This window comes from Narcine bancroftii, chromosome 13, assembly GCF_036971445.1.
Source record: "Narcine bancroftii isolate sNarBan1 chromosome 13, sNarBan1.hap1, whole genome shotgun sequence".
NCBI lineage: Eukaryota > Metazoa > Chordata > Chondrichthyes > Torpediniformes > Narcinidae > Narcine > Narcine bancroftii.
The window spans coordinates 90738701-90762335 of record NC_091481.1 but is presented as its reverse complement, the minus strand read 5'-3'; positions in this window follow the sequence as shown (position 1 = coordinate 90762335).

Genomic DNA, 23635 nt, shown 5'->3' with positions numbered 1-23635 from the left:
GGAATCAGAGGCAGGGAATCTGAGGCAGGGAATCTGAGGAAGGGAATCTGAGGCAGGGAATCAGACGCGGGGAATCAGAGGCAGGGAATCAGAGGCGGGGAATCAGAGGCGGGGAATCAGAGGCATGGAATCAGAGGCGGGTTATCAGAGGGGGCAAATGAGATGTGGGAAACTAGATGCAGAGAAAGAGGCACCGAAATAGAGGCAGGCAAAGAGAGGCAGGGTATCAGAGGCAGGGAATTTGAGGCGGGGAATCAGAGATACGGAAAGAGAGGCGTGGAATCAGAGGCGCGGAATCAGAGGCAGGGAATCAGAGGCAGGGAGTCAGAGGCAGGGAATCAGAGGCAGGGAATCAGAGGCAGGGAATCAGAGGCAGGGAATCAGAGGCAGGGAATCAGAGGCAGGGAATCTGAGACGGGGAATCTGAGGCGGGGAATCTGAGGCGGGGAATCTGAGGCGGAGAATCTGAGGCGGGGAATCTGAGGCGGGGAATCTGAGGCGGGGAATCTGAGGCGGGGAATCTGAGGAGGGGAATCTGAGGCGGGAAATCTGAGGCGGGGAATCTGAGGCAGGGAATCTGAGGCGGGGAATCTTAGGCAGGGAATCTGAGGCAGGGAATCAGAGCCGGGGAATCTGAGGCGGGGAATCAGAGGCGGGGAATCAGAGGTGGGGAAACAGTGGCAGGGAATCAGAGGCGGGGAATCAGAGGCGGGGAATCAGAGGTGGGGAATCAGAGGTGGGGAATAAGAGGCGGGGAATCAGAGTCGGGGAATCAGAGGCAGGGAATCTGAGGCAGGGAATGTGAGGCAGGGAATCTGAGGCAGGGAATCAGAGGTGGGGAATCAGAGGAAGGGAATCAGAGGCGGGGAATCAGAGGCGGGGAATCAGAGGCGGGGAATAAGAGGCGGGGAATCAGAGTCGGGGAATCAGAGGCAGGGAATCTGAAGCGGGGAATCTGAGGCAGGGAATCTGAGGCGGGGAATCTGAGGCAGGGAATCTGAGTCAGGGAATCAGAGGCGGGGAATCAGAGGCAGGGAATCAGAGGCGGGGTATCAGAGGCGGGGAATCAGAGGCATGGAATCAGAGGCGGGTTATCAGAGGGGGCAAATTAGATGTGGGAAACTAGATGCAGAGAAAGAGGCACCGAAATAGAGGCAGGCAAAGAGAGGCAGGGTATCAGAGGCAGGGAATCAGAGGCGGGGAATCAGAGGCGGGGAATAAGAGGCGGGGAATCAGAGTCGGGGAATCAGAGGCAGGGAATCTGAGGCGGGGAATCTGAGGCAGGGAATCTGAGGCGGGGAATCTGAGGCAGGGAATCTGAGGCAGGGAATCAGAGGCGGGGAATCAGAGGCAGGGAATCAGAGGCGGGGAATCAGAGGCGGGGAATCAGAGGCAGGGAATCAGAAGCGGGGAATCTGAGGCGGGGAATCTGAGGCGGGGAATCTGAGGCGGGGAATGTGAGGCGGGGAATCTGAGGCGGGGAAGCTGAGGTGGGGAATCTGAGGCGGGGAATCTGAGGCGGGGAATCTGAGGCGGGGAATTTGAGGCGGAGAATCTGAGGCGGAGATTCTGAGGAGGGGAATCTGAAGCGGGAAATCTGAGGCGGGGAATCTTAGGCAGGGAATCTGAGGCGGGGAATCTTAGGCAGTGATTCTGAGGCAGGGAATCAGAGCCGGGGAATCTGAGGCGGGGAATAAGAGGCGGGGAATCAGAGTCGGGGAATCAGAGGCAGGGAATCTGAGAGGGAATCTGAGGCAGGGAATCTGAGGCAGGGAATCAGAGGTGGGGAATCAGAGGCAGGGAATCAGAGGCGGGGAATCAGAGGCGGGGAATCAGAGGCGGTGAATAAGAGGCGGGGAATCAGAGTCGTGGAATCAGAGGCAGGGAATCTGAGGCGGGGAATCTGAGGCAGGGAATCTGAGGCGGGGAATCTGAGGCAGTGAATCTGAGGCAGGGAATCAGAGCCGGGGAATCTGAGGCGGGGAATCAGAGGCGGGGAATCGGAGGCAGGGAAACAGAGGCAGGGAATCAGAGGCGGGGAATCAGAGGCGGGGAATCAGAGGCGGGGAATAAGAGGCAGGGAATCAGAGGCGGGGAATCAGAGGCAGGGAATCTGAGGCAGGGAATCAGAGGCGGGGAAACAGGCGGGTAAACAGTGGCAGGTAAACATAGGTGGATAAATAGAAGTGGGGAAAGAGGCGGGCAAAACATAGTGGTTGGAACTTGTGTGTTTAAAATGAGGTACACAAAACATATCAAAGAGTGTTGTTGAAATTGAGGGAGGGAAAGACAGGCACGGAAAGAGTGGAGGGGAAATAGTGGAGGCGAAAGAGAGGCGTAGAGACAGAGGTGGGGAATCAGAGGTGGGGAAACAGAGGCGGTGAAACAGGTAGGTAAGCAGAGGCGGGTAAACATAGGTGGATAAATAGAGGCGGGGAAATAGATGGGTGAAACATAGTGGTTGGAACTTGTGTGTTGAAAATGAGGTACACAGAACAGATCAAACAGAGTTGTTGAAATTGAGGGAGGGAAAGAGAGGCGCGGAAAGAGTGGAGGGGAAAAAGCGGAGGTGAAAGAGAGGCATACAGACAGAGGTGGGGAATGAGAGGCGGGGAATCAGAGGCGGGGAATCAGAGGCGGGCAATCAGTGGCAGGCAATCAGAGGCGGGGAATCAGAGGTGGGGAATAAGAGGCCTGGAATCAGATGCGGGGAATCAGAGGCAGGGAATCTAAGGCAGGGAATCTGAGCCAGAGAATCAGAGCCAGGGAATCTGAGGCGGGGAATCAGAGGTGGGGAATCAGAGGCAGGGAATCAGAGGCAGGGAATTGATGAAGGGCATCAGATGAAGGGAATCTGAGGCAGGGAATCTGAGGCAGGGAATCTGAGGCAGGGAATCTGAGGCAGGGAATCTGAGGCGGGGAATCTGAGGCGGTAAGTCTGAGTCGGGGAATCTGATGCAGGGAATCTGAGGCAGTGAATCAGAGGCATGGAATCAGAGGCGGGTTATCAGAGGGGGCAAATGAGATGTGGGAAACTAGATGCAGTGAAAGAGGCACGGAAATAGAGGCAGGCAAAGAGAGGCAGGGTATCAGAGGCAGGGACTCAGAGGCGGGGAATCAGAGACAAGGAAAGAGAGGCGTGGAATCAGAGGCGCGGAATCAGAGGCAGGGAATCAGAGGCAGGGAATCAGAGGCAGGGAATCAGAGGCAGGGAATCAGAGGCAGGGAAACAGAGGCAGGCAATCAGAGGCAGGGAATCTGAGGCAGGGAATCTGAGGCAGGGAATCTGAGGCAGGGAATCAGAGGCAGGGAATCTGAAGCAGGGAATCTGAGGCAGGGAATCTGAGGCGGGGAATCAGAGGCGGGGAATCAGAGGCAGGGAATGAGAGGCAGGGAATCAAAGGCAGGCAATCAGAGGCAGGGAATCTGAGGCGGGGAATCTGAGGCGGGGAATCTGAGGCGGGGAATCTGAGGCGGGGAATCTGAGGCGGGGAATCTAAGGCGGGGAATCTCAGGCGGGGAATCTGAGGCAGGGAATTTGAGGCGGGAATCTGAGGCGGGGAATCAGAGGCGGGGAATCAGAGGCGGGGAAACAGAGGCAGGGAATCAGAGGCGGGGAATCAGAGGCTGGGAATCTGAGGTGGGGAATCTGAGGCGGGGAATCTGAGGCGGGGAATCTGAGGCGGGGAATTTGAGGCGGGGAATCTGAGGCGGGGATTCTGAGGAGGGGAATCTGAGGCGGGAAATCTGAGGCGGGGAATCTTAGGCAGGGAATCTGAGGCGGGGAATCTTAGGCAGGGAATCTGAGGCAGGGAATCAGAGCCGGGGAATCAGAGGCGGGGAATCTGAGGCGGGGAATCTGAGGCAGGGAATCAGAGGCAGGGAATCAGAGGCGGGGAATCAGAGGCGGGGAATCAGAGTTGGGGAATAAGAGGCGGGGAATCAGAGTCGGGGAATCAGAGGCAGGGAATCTGAGAGGGAATCTGAGGCAGGGAATCTGAGGCAGGGAATCAGAGGTGGGGAATCAGAGGCAGGGAATCAGAGGCGGGGAATCAGAGGCGGGGAATCAGAGGCGGGGAAACAGTGGCAGGTAATCAGAGGCGGGGAATCAGAGGCTGGGAATCAGAGGTGGGGAATATGAGGCGGGGAATCAAAGGCAGTGAATCAGAGGCAGGGAATCTGAGGCAGGGAATCTGAGGCAGGGAATCTGAGGCAGGAATCAGAGGCGGGGAATCAGAGGCAGGGAATCAGAGGCGGGGAATCAGAGGCAGGGAATCTGAGGCAGGGAATCTAATGCAGGGAATCAGAGGCGGGGAATCTGAGGGAGGGAATCAGACGCGGGGAATCAGAGGCGGGGAATCAGAGACGGGGAATAAGATGCGGGGAATCAGAGGCAGGGAATCAGAGGCAGGGAATCTGAGGCAGGGAATCTGAGGCAGGGAATCAGAGGCGGGGAATCAGAGGCAGGGAATCAGAGGCGGGGAATCAGAGGCGGGGAATCAGAGGCATGGAATCAGAGGCGGGTTATCAGAGGGGGCAAATGACATGTGGGAAACTAGATGCAGAGAAAGAGGCACGGAAATAGAGGCAGGCAAATAGAGGCAGGGTATCAGAGGCAGGGAATTAGAGGCGGGGAATCAGAGATACAGAAAGAGAGACGTGGAATCAGAGGCGCGGAATCAGAGGCAGGGAATCAGAGGCAGCGAATCAGAGGCAGGGAATCAGAGGCAGGGAATCAGAGGCGGGGAATCAGAGGCGGGGAATCAGAGGCGGGGAATCTGAGGCGGGGAATCTGAGGCGGGGAATCTGAGGCGGGGAATCTGAGGCGGGGAATCTGAGGCGGGGAATCTGAGGCGGGAAATCTGAGGCGGGGAATCTGAGGCAGGGAATCTGAGGCGGGGTATCTGAGGCAGGGAATCTGTGGTAGGGAATCAGAGCCGGGGAATCAGAGGCGGGGAATCAGAGGCGGGGAATCAGAGTCGGGGAATCAGAGGCAGCGAATCTGAGGCGGGGAATCTGAGGCAGGGAATCTGAGGCGGGGAATCTGCGGCAGGGAATCTGAGGCAGGGAATCAGAGCTGGGGAATCTGAAGCAGGGAATCAGATGCGGGGAATCAGAGGCGGGGAAACAGAGGCAGGGAATCAGAGGCGGGGAATCAAAGGAGTGGAATCAGAGGCGGGGAATAAGAGGCGGGGAATCAGAGGCGGGGAATCAGAGGCAGGGAATCTGAGGCAGGGAATCTGAGGCAGGGAATCTGAGGCAGGGAATCAGAGGCGGGGAATCAGAGGCGGGGAATCAGAGGCGGGGAATCAGCGGGAGGTAAAGAGATGTGGGGAAAGAGAGGCAGAGAAAGAGCCACGGAGATAGAGGCAGGGAAAGAGAGGCGGGGAATGAAAGGTGGGGAATCAGAGGCGGGGAAACAGGCGGGTAAACAGTGGCAGGTAAACATAGTTGGATAAATAGAGGCGGGGAAAGAGGCGGGCAAAACATAGTGGTTGGAACTTGTGTGTTTAAAATGAGGTACACAAAACAGATCAAACAGTGTTGTTGAAATTGAGGGAGGGAAAGACAGGCACTGAAAGAGTGGAGGGGAAAGAGTGGAGGCGAAAGAGAGGCGTAGAGACAGAGGTGGGGAATCAGAGGCGGGGAATCAGAGGCGGTGAAACAGGTGGGTAAACAGAGGCGGGTAAACATAGGCGGATAAATAGAGGCGGGGAAAGAGATGGGTGAAACATAGTGGTTGGAACTTGTGTGTTAAAAATGAGGTACACAGAACAGATCAATCAGAGTTGTTGAAATTGAGGGAGGGAAAGAGAGGCGCGGAAAGAGTGGAGGGGAAAGAGTGGAGGTGAAAGAGAGGCATAGAGAGAGGTGGGGAATCAGAGACGGGGAATCAGAGGCGGGGAATCAGAGGCGGGCAATCAGTGGCAGGCAATCAGAGGCGGGGAATCAGAGGTGGGGAATAAGAGGCCTGGAATCAGATGCGGGGAATCAGAGGCAGGGAATCTAAGGCAGGGAATCTGAGCCAGAGAATCAGAGCCAGTGAATCTGAGGCGGGGAATCAGAGGTGGGGAATCAGAGGCAGGGAATCAGAGGCAGGGAATTGATGAAGGGCATCAGATGAAGGGAATCTGAGGCAGGGAATCTGAGGCAGGGAATCTGAGGCAGGGAATCTGAGGCAGGGAATCTGAGGCGGGGAATCTGAGGCGGTAAATCTGAGTCGGGGAATCTGAGGCAGGGAATCTGAGGCATGGAAGCAGAGGCGGGTTATCAGAGGGGGCAAATGAGAAGTGGGAAACTAGATGCAGTGAAAGAGGCACGGAAATGGAGGCAGGCAAAGAGAGGCAGTGTATCAGAGGCAGGGACTCAGAGGCGGGGAATCAGAGACAAGGAAAGAGAGGCGTGGAATCAGAGGCGCGGAATCAGAGGCAGGGAATCAGAGGCAGTGAATCAGAGGCAGGGAATCAGAGGCAGGGAATCAGAGGCAGGGAATCAGAGGCAGGCAATCAGAGGCAGGGAATCTGAGGCAGGGAATCTGAGGCAGGGAATCTGAGGCAGGGAATCAGAGGCAGGGAATCTGAGGCAGGGAATCTGAGGCAGGGAATCTGAGGCGGGGAATCAGAGGCGGGGAATCAGAGGCGGGGAATCAGAGGCAGGGAATCAGAGGCAGGGAATCAGATGAAGGGAATCAGATGAAGGGAATCTGAGGCAGGGAATCTGAGACGGGGAATCTGAGGTGGGGAATCTGAGGCGGGGAATCTGAGGCGGGGAATCTGAGGCGGGGAATCTGAGGCGGGGAATCTGAGGCGGGGAATCTGAGGCGGGGAATCTGAGGCGGGGAATCTGAGGCGGGGAATCTGAGGCGAGGAATTTGAGGCAGGGAATCTGAGGCAGGGAATCAGAGGCAGGGAATCTGAGGTAGGGAATCAGAGCCGGGGAATCTGAGGCGGGGAATCAGAGGCGGGGAATCAGAGGTTGGGAAACAGAGGCAGGGAATCAGAGGCGGGGAATCAGAGGCGGGGATTCAGAGGTGGGGAATAAGAGGCGGGGAATCAGAGTCGGGGAATCAGAGGCAGGGAATCTGAGGCAGGGAATCTGAGTCAGGGAATCACAGGCAGGGAATCAGAGGCGGGGAATCAGAGGCAGGGAATCAGAGGCAGGGAATCAGAGGCGGGGAATCAGAGGTGGGGAATAAGAGGCGGGGAATCAGAGTCGGGGAATCAGAGGCAGCGAATCTGAGGCGGGGAATCTGAGGCAGGGAATCTGAGACGGGGAATCTGAGGCAGGGAATCTGAGGCAGGGAATCAGAGCCGGGGAATCTGAGGCGGGGAATCAGAGGCGGGGAATCAGAGGCGGGGAAACAGAGGCAGGGAATCAGAGGCGGGGAAACAGAGGCAGGGAATCAGAGGCGGGGAATCAGAGGCGGGGAATCTGAGGCGGGGAATCTGAGGCGGGGAATCTAAGGCGGGGAATCTCAGGCGGGGAATCTGAGGCAGGGAATTTGAGGCGGGAATCTGAGGCGGGGAATCAGAGGCGGGGAATCAGAGGCGGGGAAACAGAGGCAGGGAATCAGAGGCGGGGAATCAGAGGCTGGGAATCTGAGGTGGGGAATCTGAGGCGGGGAATCTGAGGCGGGGAATCTGAGGCGGGGAATTTGAGGCGGGGAATCTGAGGCGGGGATTCTGAGGAGGGGAATCTGAGGCGGGAAATCTGAGGCGGGGAATCTTAGGCAGGGAATCTGAGGCAGGGAATCAGAGCCGGGGAATCAGAGGCGGGGAATCTGAGGCGGGGAATCAGAGTTGGGGAATAAGAGGCGGGGAATCAGAGTCGGGGAATCAGAGGCAGGGAATCTGAGAGGGAATCTGAGGCAGGGAATCTGAGGCAGGGAATCAGAGGTGGGGAATCAGAGGCAGGGAATCAGAGGCGGGGAATCAGAGGCGGGGAATCAGAGGCGGGGAAACAGTGGCAGGTAATCAGAGGCGGGGAATCAGAGGCTGGGAATCAGAGGTGGGGAATATGAGGCGGGGAATCAAAGGCAGTGAATCAGAGGCAGGGAATCTGAGGCAGGGAATCTGAGGCAGGGAATCTGAGGCAGGAATCAGAGGCGGGGAATCAGAGGCAGGGAATCAGAGGCGGGGAATCAGAGGCAGGGAATCTGAGGCAGGGAATCTAATGCAGGGAATCAGAGGCGGGGAATCTGAGGGAGGGAATCAGACGCGGGGAATCAGAGGCGGGGAATCAGAGATGGGGAATAAGATGCGGGGAATCAGAGGCAGGGAATCAGAGGCAGGGAATCTGAGGCAGGGAATCTGAGGCAGGGAATCAGAGGCGGGGAATCAGAGGCAGGGAATCAGAGGCGGGGAATCAGAGGCGGGGAATCAGAGGCATGGAATCAGAGGCGGGTTATCAGAGGGGGCAAATGACATGTGGGAAACTAGATGCAGAGAAAGAGGCACGGAAATAGAGGCAGGCAAATAGAGGCAGGGTATCAGAGGCAGGGAATTAGAGGCGGGGAATCAGAGATACAGAAAGAGAGACGTGGAATCAGAGGCGCGGAATCAGAGGCGGGGAATCAGAGGCGGGGAATCAGAGGCGGGGAATCTGAGGCGGGGAATCTGAGGCGGGGAATCTGAGGCGGGGAATCTGAGGCGGGGAATCTGAGGCGGGGAATCTGAGGCGGGGAATCTGAGGCGGGGAATCTGAGGCGGGGAATCTGAGGCGGGGAATCTGAGGCGGGGAATCTGAGGCGGGGAATCTGAGGCGGGGTATCTGAGGCAGGGAATCTGTGGTAGGGAATCAGAGCCGGGGAATCTGAGGCGGGGAATCAGAGGCGGGGTATCTGAGGCAGGGAATCTGTGGTAGGGAATCAGAGCCGGGGAATCTGAGGCGGGGAATCAGAGGCGGGGAATCAGAGGTGGGGAAACAGAGGCAGGGAATCAGAGGCGGGGAATCAGAGTCGGGGAATCAGAGGCAGCGAATCTGAGGCGGGGAATCTGAGGCAGGGAATCTGAGGCGGGGAATCTGCGGCAGGGAATCTGAGGCAGGGAATCAGAGCCGGGGAATCTGAAGCAGGGAATCAGATGCGGGGAATCAGAGGCGGGGAAACAGAGGCAGGGAATCAGAGGCGGGGAATCAAAGGAGTGGAATCAGAGGCGGGGAATAAGAGGCGGGGAATCAGAGGCGGGGAATCAGAGGCAGGGAATCTGAGGCAGGGAATCTGAGGCAGGGAATCTGAGGAAGGGAATCAGAGGCGGGGAATCAGAGGCGGGGAATCAGAGGCGGGGAATCAGCGGGAGGTAAAGAGATGTGGGGAAAGAGAGGCAGAGAAAGAGCCACGGAGATAGAGGCAGGGAAAGAGAGGCGGGGAATGAAAGGTGGGGAATCAGAGGCGGGGAAACAGGCGGGTAAACAGTGGCAGGTAAACATAGTTGGATAAATAGAGGCGGGGAAAGAGGCGGGCAAAACATAGTGGTTGGAACTTGTGTGTTTAAAATGAGGTACACAAAACAGATCAAACAGTGTTGTTGAAATTGAGGGAGGGAAAGACAGGCACTGAAAGAGTGGAGGGGAAAGAGTGGAGGCGAAAGAGAGGCGTAGAGACAGAGGTGGGGAATCAGAGGCGGGGAATCAGAGGCGGTGAAACAGGTGGGTAAACAGAGGCGGGTAAACATAGGCGGATAAATAGAGGCGGGGAAAGAGATGGGTGAAACATAGTGGTTGGAACTTGTGTGTTAAAAATGAGGTACACAGAACAGATCAATCAGAGTTGTTGAAATTGAGGGAGGGAAAGAGAGGCGCGGAAAGAGTGGAGGGGAAAGAGTGGAGGTGAAAGAGAGGCATAGAGAGAGGTGGGGAATCAGAGACGGGGAATCAGAGGCGGGGAATCAGAGGCGGGCAATCAGTGGCAGGCAATCAGAGGCGGGGAATCAGAGGTGGGGAATAAGAGGCCTGGAATCAGATGCGGGGAATCAGAGGCAGGGAATCTAAGGCAGGGAATCTGAGCCAGAGAATCAGAGCCAGGGAATCTGAGGCGGGGAATCAGAGGTGGGGAATCAGAGGCAGGGAATCAGAGGCAGGGAATTGATGAAGGGCATCAGATGAAGGGAATCTGAGGCAGGGAATCTGAGGCAGGGAATCTGAGGCAGGGAATCTGAGGCAGGGAATCTGAGGCGGGGAATCTGAGGCGGTAAATCTGAGTCGGGGAATCTGAGGCAGGGAATCTGAGGCATGGAAGCAGAGGCGGGTTATCAGAGGGGGCAAATGAGAAGTGGGAAACTAGATGCAGTGAAAGAGGCACGGAAATAGAGGCAGGCAAAGAGAGGCAGTGTATCAGAGGCAGGGACTCAGAGGCGGGGAATCAGAGACAAGGAAAGAGAGGCGTGGAATCAGAGGCGCGGAATCAGAGGCAGGGAATCAGAGGCAGTGAATCAGAGGCAGGGAATCAGAGGCAGGGAATCAGAGGCAGGGAATCAGAGGCAGGCAATCAGAGGCAGGGAATCTGAGGCAGGGAATCTGAGGCAGGGAATCTGAGGCAGGGAATCAGAGGCAGGGAATCTGAGGCAGGGAATCTGAGGCAGGGAATCTGAGGCGGGGAATCAGAGGCGGGGAATCAGAGGCGGGGAATCAGAGGCAGGGAATCAGAGGCAGGGAATCAGATGAAGGGAATCAGATGAAGGGAATCTGAGGCAGGGAATCTGAGACAGGGAATCTGAGGCGGGGAATCTGAGGCGGGGAATCTGAGGCGGGGAATCTGAGGCGGGGAATCTGAGGCGGGGAATCTGAGGCGGGGAATCTGAGGCGGGGAATCTGAGGCGGGGAATCTGAGGCGGGGAATCTGAGGCGGGAAATCTGAGGCGAGGAATTTGAGGCAGGGAATCTGAGGCAGGGAATCAGAGGCAGGGAATCTGAGGTAGGGAATCAGAGCCGGGGAATCTGAGGCGGGGAATCAGAGGCGGGGAATCAGAGGTTGGGAAACAGAGGCAGGGAATCAGAGGCGGGGAATCAGAGGCGGTGATTCAGAGGTGGGGAATAAGAGGCGGGGAATCAGAGTCGGGGAATCAGAGGCAGGGAATCTGAGGCAGGGAATCTGAGTCAGGGAATCACAGGCAGGGAATCAGAGGCGGGGAATCAGAGGCAGGGAATCAGAGGCAGGGAATCAGAGGCGGGGAATCAGAGGTGGGGAATAAGAGGCGGGGAATCAGAGTCGGGGAATCAGAGGCAGCGAATCTGAGGCGGGGAATCTGAGGCAGGGAATCTGAGGCGGGGAATCTGAGGCAGGGAATCTGAGGCAGGGAATCAGAGCCGGGGAATCTGAGGCGGGGAATCAGAGGCGGGGAATCAGAGGCGGGGAAACAGAGGCAGGGAATCAGAGGCGGGGAATCAGAGGCGGGGAATCAGAGGCGGGGAATAAGAGGCAGGGAATCTGAGGCAGGGAATCTCAGGCAGGGAATCTGAGGCAGGGAATCAGAGGCGGGAAATCAGAGGCGGGGAATCAGAGGCGGGGAATCAGCGGGAGGTAAAGAGATGTGGTGAAAGAGAGGCAGAGAAAGAGGCACGGAAATAGAGGCAGGGCAAGAGAGGCGGGGAATGAAAGGTGGGGAATCAGAGGCGGGGAAACAGGCGGGTAAACAGTGGCAGGTAAACATAGGTGGATAAATAGAGGTGGGGAAAGAGGCGGGCAAAACATAGTGGTTGGAACTTGTTTGTTTAAAATGAGGTACAGAAAACAGATCAAACAGTGTTGTTGAAATTGAGGGAGGGAAGACAGGCACTGAAAGAGTGGAGGGGAAAGAGTGGAGGCGAAAGAGAAACGTAGAGACAGAGGTGGGGAATCGGAGGCGGGGAATCAGAGGCGGTGAAACAGGTGGGTAAACAGAGGCGGGTAAACATAGGCGGATAATTAGAGGCGGGGAAAGAGATGGGTGAAACATAGTGGTTGGAACTTGTGTGTTGAAAATGAGGTACACAGAACAGATCAATCAGAGTTGTTGAAATTGAGGGAGGGAAAGAGAGGCGCGGAAAGATTGGAGGGGAAAAAGCGGAGGCAAAAGAGAGGCATACAGACAGAGGTGGGGAATCAGAGACGGGGAATCAGAGGCGGGCAATCAGTGGCAGGCAATCAGAGGCGGGGAATCAGAGGTGGGGAATAAGAGGCCTGGAATCAGATGCGGGGAATCAGAGGAAGGGAATCTAAGGCAGGGAATCTGAGCCAGAGAATCAGAGCCAGGGAATCTGAGGGGGGGAATCAGAGGTGGGGAATCAGAGGCAGGGAATCAGAGGCAGGGAATCAGATGAAGGGCATCAGATGAAGGGAATCTGAGGCAGGGAATCTGAGGCAGGGAATCTGAGGCAGGGAATCTGAGGCAGGGAATCTGAGGCGGGGAATCTGAGGCGGTAAATCTGAGTCGGGGAATCTGATGCAGGGAATCTGAGGCAGTGAATCAGAGGCATGGAATCAGAGGCAGGTTATCAGAGGGGGCAAATGAGATGTGGTAAACTAGATGCAGTGAAAGAGGCACGGAAATAGAGGCAGGCAAAGAGAGGCAGGGTATCAGAGGAAGGGACTCAGAGGCGGGGAATCAGAGACAAGGAAAGAGAGGCGTGGAATCAGAGGCGCGGAATCAGAGGCAGGGAATCAGAGGCAGGGAATCAGAGGCAGGGAATCAGAGGCAGGGAATCAGAGGCAGGGAATCAGAGGCAGGGAATCAGAGGCAGGGAATCAGAGGCAGGCAATGAGAGGCAGGGAATCTGAGGCAGGGAATCTGAGGCAGGGAATCTGAGGAAGGGAATCAGAGGCAGGGAATCTGAGGCAGGGAATCTGAGGCAGGGAATCTGAGGCGGGGAATCAGAGGCGGGGAATCAGAGGCGGGGAATCAGAGGCAGGGAATCAGTGGCAGGGAATCAGATGAAGGGAATCAGATGAAGGGAATCTGAGGCAGGGAATCTGAGACATGGAATCTGAGGAAGGGAATCTGAGGCGGGGAATCTGAGGCGGGGAATCTGAGGCGGGGAATCTGAGGCGGGGAATCTGAGGCGGGGAATCTGAGGCGGGGAATCTGAGGCGGGGAATCTGAGGCAGGGAATCTGAGGTGGGGAATCTGAGGCAGGGAATCAGAGGCGGGGAATCAGAGGCGGGGAATCTGAGGCGGGGAATCAGAGGCATGGAATCAGAGGCGGGTTATCAGAGGGGGCTAATGAGATGTGGGAAACTAGATGCAGAGAAAGAGGCACGGAAATAGAGGAAGGCAAAGAGAGGCAGGGCATCTGAGGCAGGGAATCTGAGGCGGGGAATCAGAGACACGGAAAGAGAGGCGGGGAATCAGAGGCGCGGAATCAGAGGCAGGGAATCAGAGGCAGGGATTTAGAGGCAGGGAATCAGAGGCAGGGAATCAGAGGCAGGGAATCAGAGGCAGGGAATCTGAGGCGGGGAATCTGAGGCAGGGAATCTGAGGCGGGGAATCTGAGGCGGGGAATCTGAGGCGGGGAATCTGAGGCGGGGAATCTGAGGCGGGGAATCTGAGGCGGGGAATCTGAGGCAGGGAATCTGAGGCGGGGAATCTGAGGCAGGGAATCTCAGGCAGGGAATCAGAGCCGGGGAATCTGACGCGGGGACTCAGAGGCAGGGAATCATAGGCAGGGAATCTGAGGCAGGGAATCTCAGGCAGGGAATCTGAGCCGGGGAATCTGAGGCAGGGAATCAGAGGCGGGGAATCAGAGGCGGGGAATCAGAGGCGGGGAATCAGAGGCGGGGAATAATAGGCGGGGAATCAGAGGCGGGGAATCAGATGCAGGGAATCTGAGGCAGGGAATCTGAGACAGGGAATCTGAGGCAGGGAATCAGAGGCGGGGAATCAGAGGCGGGGAATCAGAGGCGGGGAATCAGAGGCGGGGAATCAGAGGCATGGAATCAGAGGAGGGTTATCAGAGGGGGCAAATGAGATGTGGGAAACTAGATGCAGAGAAAGAGGCACCGAAATAGAGGTAGGCAAAGAGAGGCAGGGTATCAGAGGCAGGGAATCAGAGGTGGGGAATCAGAGATACGGAAAGAGAGGCGTGGAATCAGAGGCACGGAATCAGAGGCAGGGAATCAGAGGCAGGGAATCAGAGGCAGGGAATCAGAAGCAGGGAATCAGAGGCAGGGAATCAGAGGCAGGGAATCAGAGGCAGGGAATCAGAGGCAGGCAATCAGAGGAGGGGAATCTGAGGCGGGGAATATGAGGCGGGGAATCTGAGGCGGGGAATCTGAGGCGGGGAATCTGAGGCCGGGAATCTGAGGCCGGGAATCTGAGGCGGGGAATCTGAGGCGGGGAATCTGAGGCGGGGAATCTGAGGCGGGGAATCTGAGGCGGGGAATCTGAGGCGGGGAATCTGAGGCGGGGAATCTGAGGCGGGGAATCTCAGTCGTGGAATCTCAGGCAGGGAATCTGAGGCGGGGAATCTGAGGCGGGGAATCAGAGGCGGGGAATCAGAGGCGGGGAAAGAGAGGCAGGGAATCATAGTCGGGGAATCAGAGGCTGGGAATCAGAGGCGGGGAATAAGAGGCGGGGAATCAAAGGCTGGGAATAAGAGGCAGGGAATCTGAGGCAGGGAATCTGAGGCAGGGAATCTGAGGCAGGAATCAGAGGCGGGGAATCAGAGGCAGGGAATCAGAGGCGGGGAATCAGAGGCAGGGAATCTGAGGCAGGGAATCTAATGCATGGAATCAGAGCCGGGGAATCTGAGGCAGGGAATCAGACGCGGGGAATCAGAGGCGGGGAATCAGAGGCGGGGAATAAGAGGCGGGGAATCAGAGGCGGGGAATCAGAGGCAGGGAATCTGAGGCAGGGAATCTGAGGCGGGGAATCAGAGACACGGAAAGAGAGGCGGGGAATCAGAGGCGCGGAATCAGAGGCAGGGAATCAGAGGCAGGGATATAGAGGCAGGGAATCAGAGGCAGGGAATCAGAGGCAGGGAATCAGAGGCAGGGAATCAGAGGCAGGGAATCTGAGGCGGGGAATCTGAGGTGGGGATTCTGAGGCGGGGAATCTGAGGCGGGGAATCTGAGGCGGGGAATCTGAGGCGGGGAATCTGAGGCGGGGAATCTGAGGCGGGGAATCTGAGGCGGGGAATCTGAGGCAGGGAATCTGAGGCAGGGAATCTCAGGCAGGGAATCAGAGCCGGGGAATCTGACGCGGGGACTCAGAGGCAGGGAATCATAGGCAGGGAATCTGAGGCAGGGAATCTGAGGCGGGGAATCTGAGGCCGGGAATCTGAGGCGGGAAATCTGAGGCGGGGAATCTGAGGCGGGGAATCTGAGGCGGGGAATCTGAGGCAGGGAATCTGAGGCGGGGAATCTGAGGCGGGGAATCTGAGGCGGGGAATCTCAGGCGTGGAATCTCAGGCAGGGAATCTGAGGCGGGGAATCTGAGGCGGGGAATCAGAGGCGGGGAATCAGAGGCGGGGAAAGAGAGGCAGGGAATCAGAGTCGGGGAATCAGAGGCTGGGATTCAGAGGCGGGGAATAAGAGGCGGGGAATCAAAGGCTGGGAATAAGAGGCAGGGAATCTGAGGCAGGGAATCTGAGGCAGGGAATCTGAGGCAGGAATCAGAGGCGGGGAATCAGAGGCAGGGAATCAGAGGCGGGGAATCAGAGGCAGGGAATCTGAGGCAGGGAATCTAATGCAGGGAATCAGAGCCGGGGAATCTGAGGCAGGGAATCAGACACGGGGAATCAGAGGTGGGGAATCAGAGGCGGGGAATAAGAGGCGGGGAATCAGAGGCGGGGAATCAGAAGCAGGGAATCTGAGGCAGGGAATCTGAGGCAGGGAATCTGAGGCGGGGAATCTGAGGCGGGGAATCTGAGGCGGGGAATCTGAGGCGGGGAATCTGAGGCGGGCAATCTGAGGCGGGGAATCTGAGGCAGGGAATCTGAGGTGGGGAATCTGAGGCATGGAATCTCAGGCTGGGAATCAGAGCCGGGGAATCTGAGGCGGGGAATCAGACGCGGGGATTCAGAGGCGGGGAAACAGAGGCAGGGAATCAGAGGCGGGAATCAGAGGCGGGGAATCAGAGGCAGGGAAAAAGAGGCGTGGAATCAGAGGCGGGGAATCAGAGGCAGGGAATCTGAGGCAAGGAATCTGAGGCAGGGAATCAGAGGCATGGAATCAGAGGCGGGTTATCAGAGGGGGCAAATGAGATGTGAGAAACTAGATGCAGAGAAAGAGGAACGGAAATAGAGGAAGGCAAAGAGAGGCAGGGTATCTGAGGCAGGGAATCTGAGGCGGGGAATCAGAGACGGAAAGAGAGGCGGGGAATCAGAGGCGCGGAATCAGAGGCAGGGAATCAGAGGCAGGGATATAGAGGCAGGGAATCAGAGGCAGGGAATCAGAGGCAGGGAATCAGAGGCAGGGAATCAGAGGCAGGGAATCTGAGGCGGGGAATCTGAGGTGGGGATTCTGAGGCGGGGAATCTGAGGCGGGGAATCTGAGGTGGGGAATCTGAGGCGGGGAATCTGAGGCAGGGAATCTGAGGCGGGGAATCTGAGGCAGGGAATCTGAGGCAGGGAATCTGAGGCAGGGAATCTCAGGCAGGGAATCAGAGCCGGGGAATCTGACGCGGGGACTCAGAGGCAGGGAATCATAGGCAGGGAATCTGAGGCAGGGAATCTCAGGCAGGGAATCAGAGCCGGGGAATCTGAGGCGGGGAATCAGAGGCGGGGAATCAGAGGCGGGGAAACAGAGGCAGGGAATCAGAGGCGGGGAATCAGAGGCGGGGAATCAGAGGCGGGGAATAATAGGTGGGGAATCAGAGGCGGGGAATCAGATGCAGGGAATCTGAGGCAGGGAATCTGAGGCAGGGAATCTGAGGCAGGGAATCAGAGGCGGGGAATCAGAGGCGGGGAATCAGAGGCGGGGAATCAGAGGCGGGGAATCAGAGGCATGGAATCAGAGGAGGGTTATCAGAGGGGGCAAATGAGATGTGGGAAACTAGATGCAGAGAAAGAGGCACCGAAATAGAGGTAGGCAAAGAGAGGCAGGGTATCAGAGGCAGGGAATCAGAGGCAGGGAATCAGAGGCGGGGAATCAGAGGTGGGGAATAAGAGGCGGGGAATCAGAGTCGGGGAATCAGAGGCAGCGAATCTGAGGCGGGGAATCTGAGGCAGGGAATCTGAGGCGGGGAATCTGAGGCAGGGAATCTGAGGCAGGGAATCAGAGCCGGGGAATCTGAGGCGGGGAATCAGAGGCGGGGAATCAGAGGCGGGGAAACAGAGGCAGGGAATCAGAGGCGGGGAATCAGAGGCGGGGAATCAGAGGCGGGGAAGAAGAGGCAGGGAATCTGAGGCAGGGAATCTGAGGCAGGGAATCTGAGGCAGGGAATCAGAGGCGGGAAATCAGAGGCGGGGAATCAGAGGCGGGGAATCAGCGGGAGGTAAAGAGATGTGGGGAAAGAGAGGCAGAGAAAGAGGCACGGAAATAGAGGCAGGGCAAGAGAGGCGGGGAATGAAAGGTGGGGAATCAGAGGCGGGGAAACAGGCGGGTAAACAGTGGCAGGTAAACATAGGTGGATAAATAGAGGTGGGGAAAGAGGCGGGCAAAACATAGTGGTTGGAACTTGTTTGTTTAAAATGAGGTACAGAAAACAGATCAAACAGTGTTGTTGAAATTGAGGGAGGGAAGACAGGCACTGAAAGAGTGGAGGGGAAAGAGTGGAGGCGAAAGAGAAACGTAGAGACAGAGGTGGGGAATCAGAGGCGGGGAATCAGAGGCGGTGAAACAGGTGGGTAAACAGAGGCGGGTAAACATAGGCGGATAAATAGAGGCGGGGAAAGAGATGGGTGAAACATAGTGGTTGGAACTTGTGTGTTGAAAATGAGGTACACAGAACAGATCAATCAGAGTTGTTGAAATTGAGGGAGGGAAAGAGAGGCGCGGAAAGATTGGAGGGGGAAAAGCGGAGGCAAAAGAGAGGCATACAGACAGAGGTGGGGAATCAGAGACGGGGAATCAGAGGCGGGCAATCAGTGGCAGGCAATCAGAGGCGGGGAATCAGAGGTGGGGAATAAGAGGCCTGGAATCAGATGCGGGGAATCAGAGGAAGGGAATCTAAGGCAGGGAATCTGAGCCAGAGAATCAGAGCCAGGGAATCTGAGGGGGGGAATCAGAGGTGGGGAATCAGAGGCAGGGAATCAGAGGCAGGGAATTGATGAAGGGCATCAGATGAAGGGAATCTGAGGCAGGGAATCTGAGGCAGGGAATCTGAGGCAGGGAATCTGAGGCAGGGAATCTGAGGCGGGGAATCTGAGGCGGTAAATCTGAGTCGGGGAATCTGATGCAGGGAATCTGAGGCAGTGAATCAGAGGCATGGAATCAGAGGCAGGTTATCAGAGGGGACAAATGAGATGTGGTAAACTAGATGCAGTGAAAGAGGCACGGAAATAGAGGCAGGCAAAGAGAGGCAGGGTATCAGAGGAAGGGACTCAGAGGCGGGGAATCAGAGACAAGGAAAGAGAGGCGTGGAATCAGAGGCGCGGAATCAGAGGCAGGGAATCAGAGGCAGGGAATCAGAGGCAGGGAATCAGAGGCACGGAATCAGAGGCAGGGAATCAGAGGCAGGGAATCAGAGGCAGGCAATGAGAGGCAGGGAATCTGAGGCGGGGAATCTGAGGTGGGGATTCTGAGGCGGGGAATCTGAGGCGGGGAATCTGAGGCAGGGAATCTGAGGCGGTGAATCTGAGGCGGGGAATCTGAGGCGGGGAATCTGAAGCAGGGAATCTGAGGCAGGGAATCTGAGGCAGGGAATCTCAGGCAGGGAATCAGAGCCGGGGAATCTGACGCGGGGACTCAGAGGCAGGGAATCATAGGCAGGGAATCTGAGGCAGGGAATCTGAGGCGGGGAATCTGAGGCCGGGAATCTGAGGCGGGAAATCTGAGGCGGGGAATCTGAGGCGGGGTATATGAGGCGGGGAATCTGAGGCGGGGAATCTGAGGCGGGGAATCTGAGGCGGGGAATCTGAGGCGGGGAATCTCAGGCGTGGAATCTCAGGCAGGGAATCTGAGGCGGGGAATCTGAGGCGGGGAATCAGAGGCGGGGAATCAGAGGCGGGGAAAGAGAGGCAGGGAATCAGAGTCGGGGAATCAGAGGCTGGGAATCAGAGGCGGGGAATAAGAGGCGGGGAATCAAAGGCTGGGAATAAGAGGCAGGGAATCTGAGGCAGGGAATCTGAGGCAGGGAATCTGAGGCAGGAATCAGAGGCGGGGAATCAGAGGCAGGGAATCAGAGGCGGGGAATCAGAGGCAGGGAATCAGAGGTGGGGAATCAGAGATACGGAAAGAGAGGCGTGGAATCAGAGGCACGGAATCAGAGTCAGGGAATCAGAGGCAGGGAATCAGAAGCAGGGAATCAGAGGCAGGGAATCAGAGGCAGGGAATCAGAGGCAGGGAATCAGAGGCAGGCAATCAGAGGCGGGGAATCTGAGGCGGGGAATATGAGGCGGGGAATCTGAGGCGGGGCATCTGAGGCAGGGAATCAGAGGCGGGGAATCAGAGGCAGGGAATCTGAGGCAGGGAATCTAATGCAGGGAATCAGAGCCGGGGAATCTGAGGCAGGGAATCAGACACGGGGAATCAGAGGCGGGGAATCAGAGGCGGGGAATAAGAGGCGGGGAATCAGAGGCGGGGAATCAGAGGCAGGGAATCTGAGGCAGGGAATCTGAGGCAGGGAATCTGAGGCGGGGAATCTGAGGCGGGGAATCTGAGGCGGGGTATCTGAGGCGGGGAATCTGAGGCGGGCAATCTGAGGCGGGGAATCTGAGGCAGGGAATCTGAGGTGGGGAATCTGAGGCATGGAATCTCAGGCTGGGAATCAGAGCCGGGGAATCTGAGGCGGGGAATCAGACGCGGGGATTCAGAGGCGGGGAAACAGAGGCAGGGAATCAGAGGCGGGAATCAGAGGCGGGGAATCAGAGGCAGGGAAAAAGAGGCGTGGAATCAGAGGCGGGGAATCAGAGGCAGGGAATCAGAGGCATGGAATCAGAGGCGGGTTATCAGAGGGGGCAAATGAGATGTGAGAAACTAGATGCAGAGAAAGAGGAACGGAAATAGAGGAAGGCAAAGAGAGGCAGGGTATCTGAGGCTGGGAATCTGAGGCGGGGAATCAGAGACACGGAAAGAGAGGCGGGGAATCAGAGGCGCGGAATCAGAGGCAGGGAATCAGAGGCAGGGATATAGAGGCAGGGAATCAGAGGCAGGGAATCTGAGGCGGGGAATCTGAGGTGGGGATTCTGAGGCGGGGAATCTGAGGCGGGGAATCTGAGGCAGGGAATCTGAGGCGGTGAATCTGAGGCGGGGAATCTGAGGCGGGGAATCTGAAGCAGGGAATCTGAGGCAGGGAATCTGAGGCAGGGAATCTCAGGCAGGGAATCAGAGCCGGGGAATCTGACGCGGGGACTCAGAGGCAGGGAATCATAGGCAGGGAATCTGAGGCAGGGAATCTGAGGCGGGGAATCTGAGGCCGGGAATCTGAGGCGGGAAATCTGAGGCGGGGAATCTGAGGCGGGGTATCTGAGGCGGGGAATCTGAGGCGGGGAATCTGAGGCGGGGAATCTGAGGCGGGGAATCTGAGGCGGGGAATCTCAGGCGTGGAATCTCAGGCAGGGAATCTGAGGCGGGGAATCTGAGGCGGGGAATCAGAGGCGGGGAATCAGAGGCGGGGAAAGAGAGGCAGGGAATCAGAGTCGGGGAATCAGAGGCTGGGAATCAGAGGCGGGGAATAAGAGGCGGGGAATCAAAGGCTGGGAATAAGAGGCAGGGAATCTGAGGCAGGGAATCTGAGGCAGGGAATCTGAGGCAGGAATCAGAGGCGGGGAATCAGAGGCAGGGAATCAGAGGCGGGGAATCAGAGGCAGGGAATCTGAGGCAGGGAATCTGATGCAGGGAATCAGAGCCGGGGAATCTGAGGCAGGGAATCAGACACGGGGAATCAGAGGCGGGGAATCAGAGGCGGGGAATAAGAGGCGGGGAATCAGAGGCGGGGAATCAGAGGCAGGGAATCTGAGGCAGGGAATCTGAGGCAGGGAATCTGAGGCGGGGAATCTGAGGCGGGGAATCTGAGGCGGGGAATCTGAGGCGGGGAATCTGAGGCGGGCAATCTGAGGCGGGGAATCTGAGGCAGGGAATCTGAGGTGGGGAATCTGAGGCATGGAATCTCAGGCTGGGAATCAGAGCCGGGGAATCTGAGGCGGGGAATCAGACGCGGGGATTCAGAGGCGGGGAAACAGAGGCAGGGAATCAGAGGCGGGAATCAGAGGCGGGGAATCAGAGGCAGGGAAAAAGAGGCGTGGAATCAGAGGCGGGGAATCAGAGGCAGGGATTCTGAGGCAAGGAATCTGAGGCAGGGAATCAGAGGCATGGAATCAGAGGCGGGTTATCAGAGGGGGCAAATGAGATGTGAGAAACTAGATGCAGAGAAAGAGGAACGGAAATAGAGGAAGGCAAAGAGAGGCAGGGTATCTGAGGCAGGGATATAGAGGCAGGGAATCAGAGGCAGGGAATCAGAGGCAGGGAATCAGAGGCAGGGAATCAGAGGCAGGGAATCTGAGGCGGGGAATCTGAGGTGGGGATTCTGAGGCGGGGAATCTGAGGCGGGGAATCTGAGGCGGGGAATCTGAGGCGGGGAATCTGAGGCGGGGAATCTGAGGCGGGGAATCTGAGGCAGGGAATCTGAGGCAGGGAATCTCAGGCAGGGAATCTCAGGCAGGGAATCAGAGCCGGGGAATCTGACGCGGGGACTCAGAGGCAGGGAATCATAGGCAGGGAATCTGAGGCAGGGAATCTCAGGCAGGGAATCAGAGCCGGGGAATCTGAGGCGGGGAATCAGAGGCGGGGAATCAGAGGCGGGGAAACAGAGGCAGGGAATCAGAGGCGGGGAATCAGAGGCGGGGAATCAGAGGCGGGGAATAATAGGTGGGGAATCAGAGGCGGGGAATCAGATGCAGGGAATCTGAGGCAGGGAATCTGAGGCAGGGAATCTGAGGCAGGGAATCAGAGGCGGGGAATCAGAGGCGGGGAATCAGAGGCGGGGAATCAGAGGCGGGGAATCAGAGGCATGGAATCAGAGGAGGGTTATCAGAGGGGGCAAATGAGATGTGGGAAACTAGATGCAGAGAAAGAGGCACCGAAATAGAGGTAGGCAAAGAGAGGCAGGGTATCAGAGGCAGGGAATCAGAGGTGGGGAATCAGAGATACGGAAAGAGAGGCGTGGAATCAGAGGCACGGAATCAGAGGCAGGGAATCAGAGGCAGGGAATCAGAGGCAGGGAATCAGAGGCAGGGAATCAGAGGCAGGGAATCAGAGGCAGGGAATCAGAGGCAGGCAATCAGAGGCGGGGAATCTGAGGCGGGGAATCTGAGGTGGGGAATCTGAGGCGGGGAATCTGAGGCGGGGAATCTGAGGCGGGGAATCTGAGGCGGGGAATCTGAGGCGGGGAATCTGAGGCGGGGAATGTGAGGCGGGGAATCTGAGGCGGGGAATCTGAGGCGGGGAATCTCAGGCGTGGAATCTCAGGCAGGGAATCTGAGGCGGGGATTCTGAGGCGGGGAATCAGAGGCGGGGAATCAGAGGCGGGGAAAGAGAGGCAGGGAATCAGAGTCGGCGAATCAGAGGCTGGGAATCAGAGGCGGGGAATAAGAGGCGGGGAATCAAAGGCTGGGAATAAGAGGCAGGGAATCTGAGGCAGGGAATCTGAGACAGGGAATCTGAGGCAGGGAAATCTGAGGCGGGGAATCTGAGGCGGGCATCTGAGGCGGGGAATCTGAGGCGGGGAATCTGAGGCGGGGAATCTGAGGCGGGGAATCTCAGGCGTGGAATCTCAGGCAGGGAATCTGAGGCGGGGAAACTGAGGCGGGGAATCAGAGGCGGGGAATCAGAGGCGGGGAAAGAGAGGCAGGGAATCAGAGTCGGGGAATCAGAGGCTGGGAATCAGAGGCGGGGAATAAGAGGCGGGGAATCAAAGGCTGGGAATAAGAGGCAGGGAATCTGAGGCAGGGAATCTGAGGCAGGGAATCTGAGGCAGGAATCAGAGGCGGGGAATCAGAGGCAGGGAATCAGAGGTGGGGAATCAGAGGCAGGGAATCTGAGGCAGGGAATCTAATGCAGGGAATCAGAGCCGGGGAATCTGAGGCAGGGAATCAGACACGGGGAATCAGAGGCGGGGAATCAGAGGCGGGGAATAAGAGGCGGGGATTCAGAGGCGGGGAATCAGAGGCAGGGAATCTGAGGCAGGGAATCTGAGGCAGGGAATCTGAGGCGGGGAATCTGAGGCGGGGAATCTGAGGCGGGGAATCTGAGGCGGGGAATCTGAGGCGGGCAATCTGAGGCGGGGAATCTGAGGCAGGGAATCTGAGGTGGGGAATCTGAGGCATGGAATCTCAGGCTGGGAATCAGAGCCGGGGAATCTGAGGCGGGGAATCAGACGCGGGGATTCAGAGGCGGGGAAACAGAGGCAGGGAATCAGAGGCGGGAATCAGAGGCGGGGAATCAGAGGCAGGGAAAAAGAGGCGTGGAATCAGAGGCGGGGAATCAGAGGCAGGGAATCAGAGGCAGGGAAAAAGAGGCGTGGAATCAGAGGCGGGGAATCAGAGGCAGGGAATCTGAGGCAAGGAA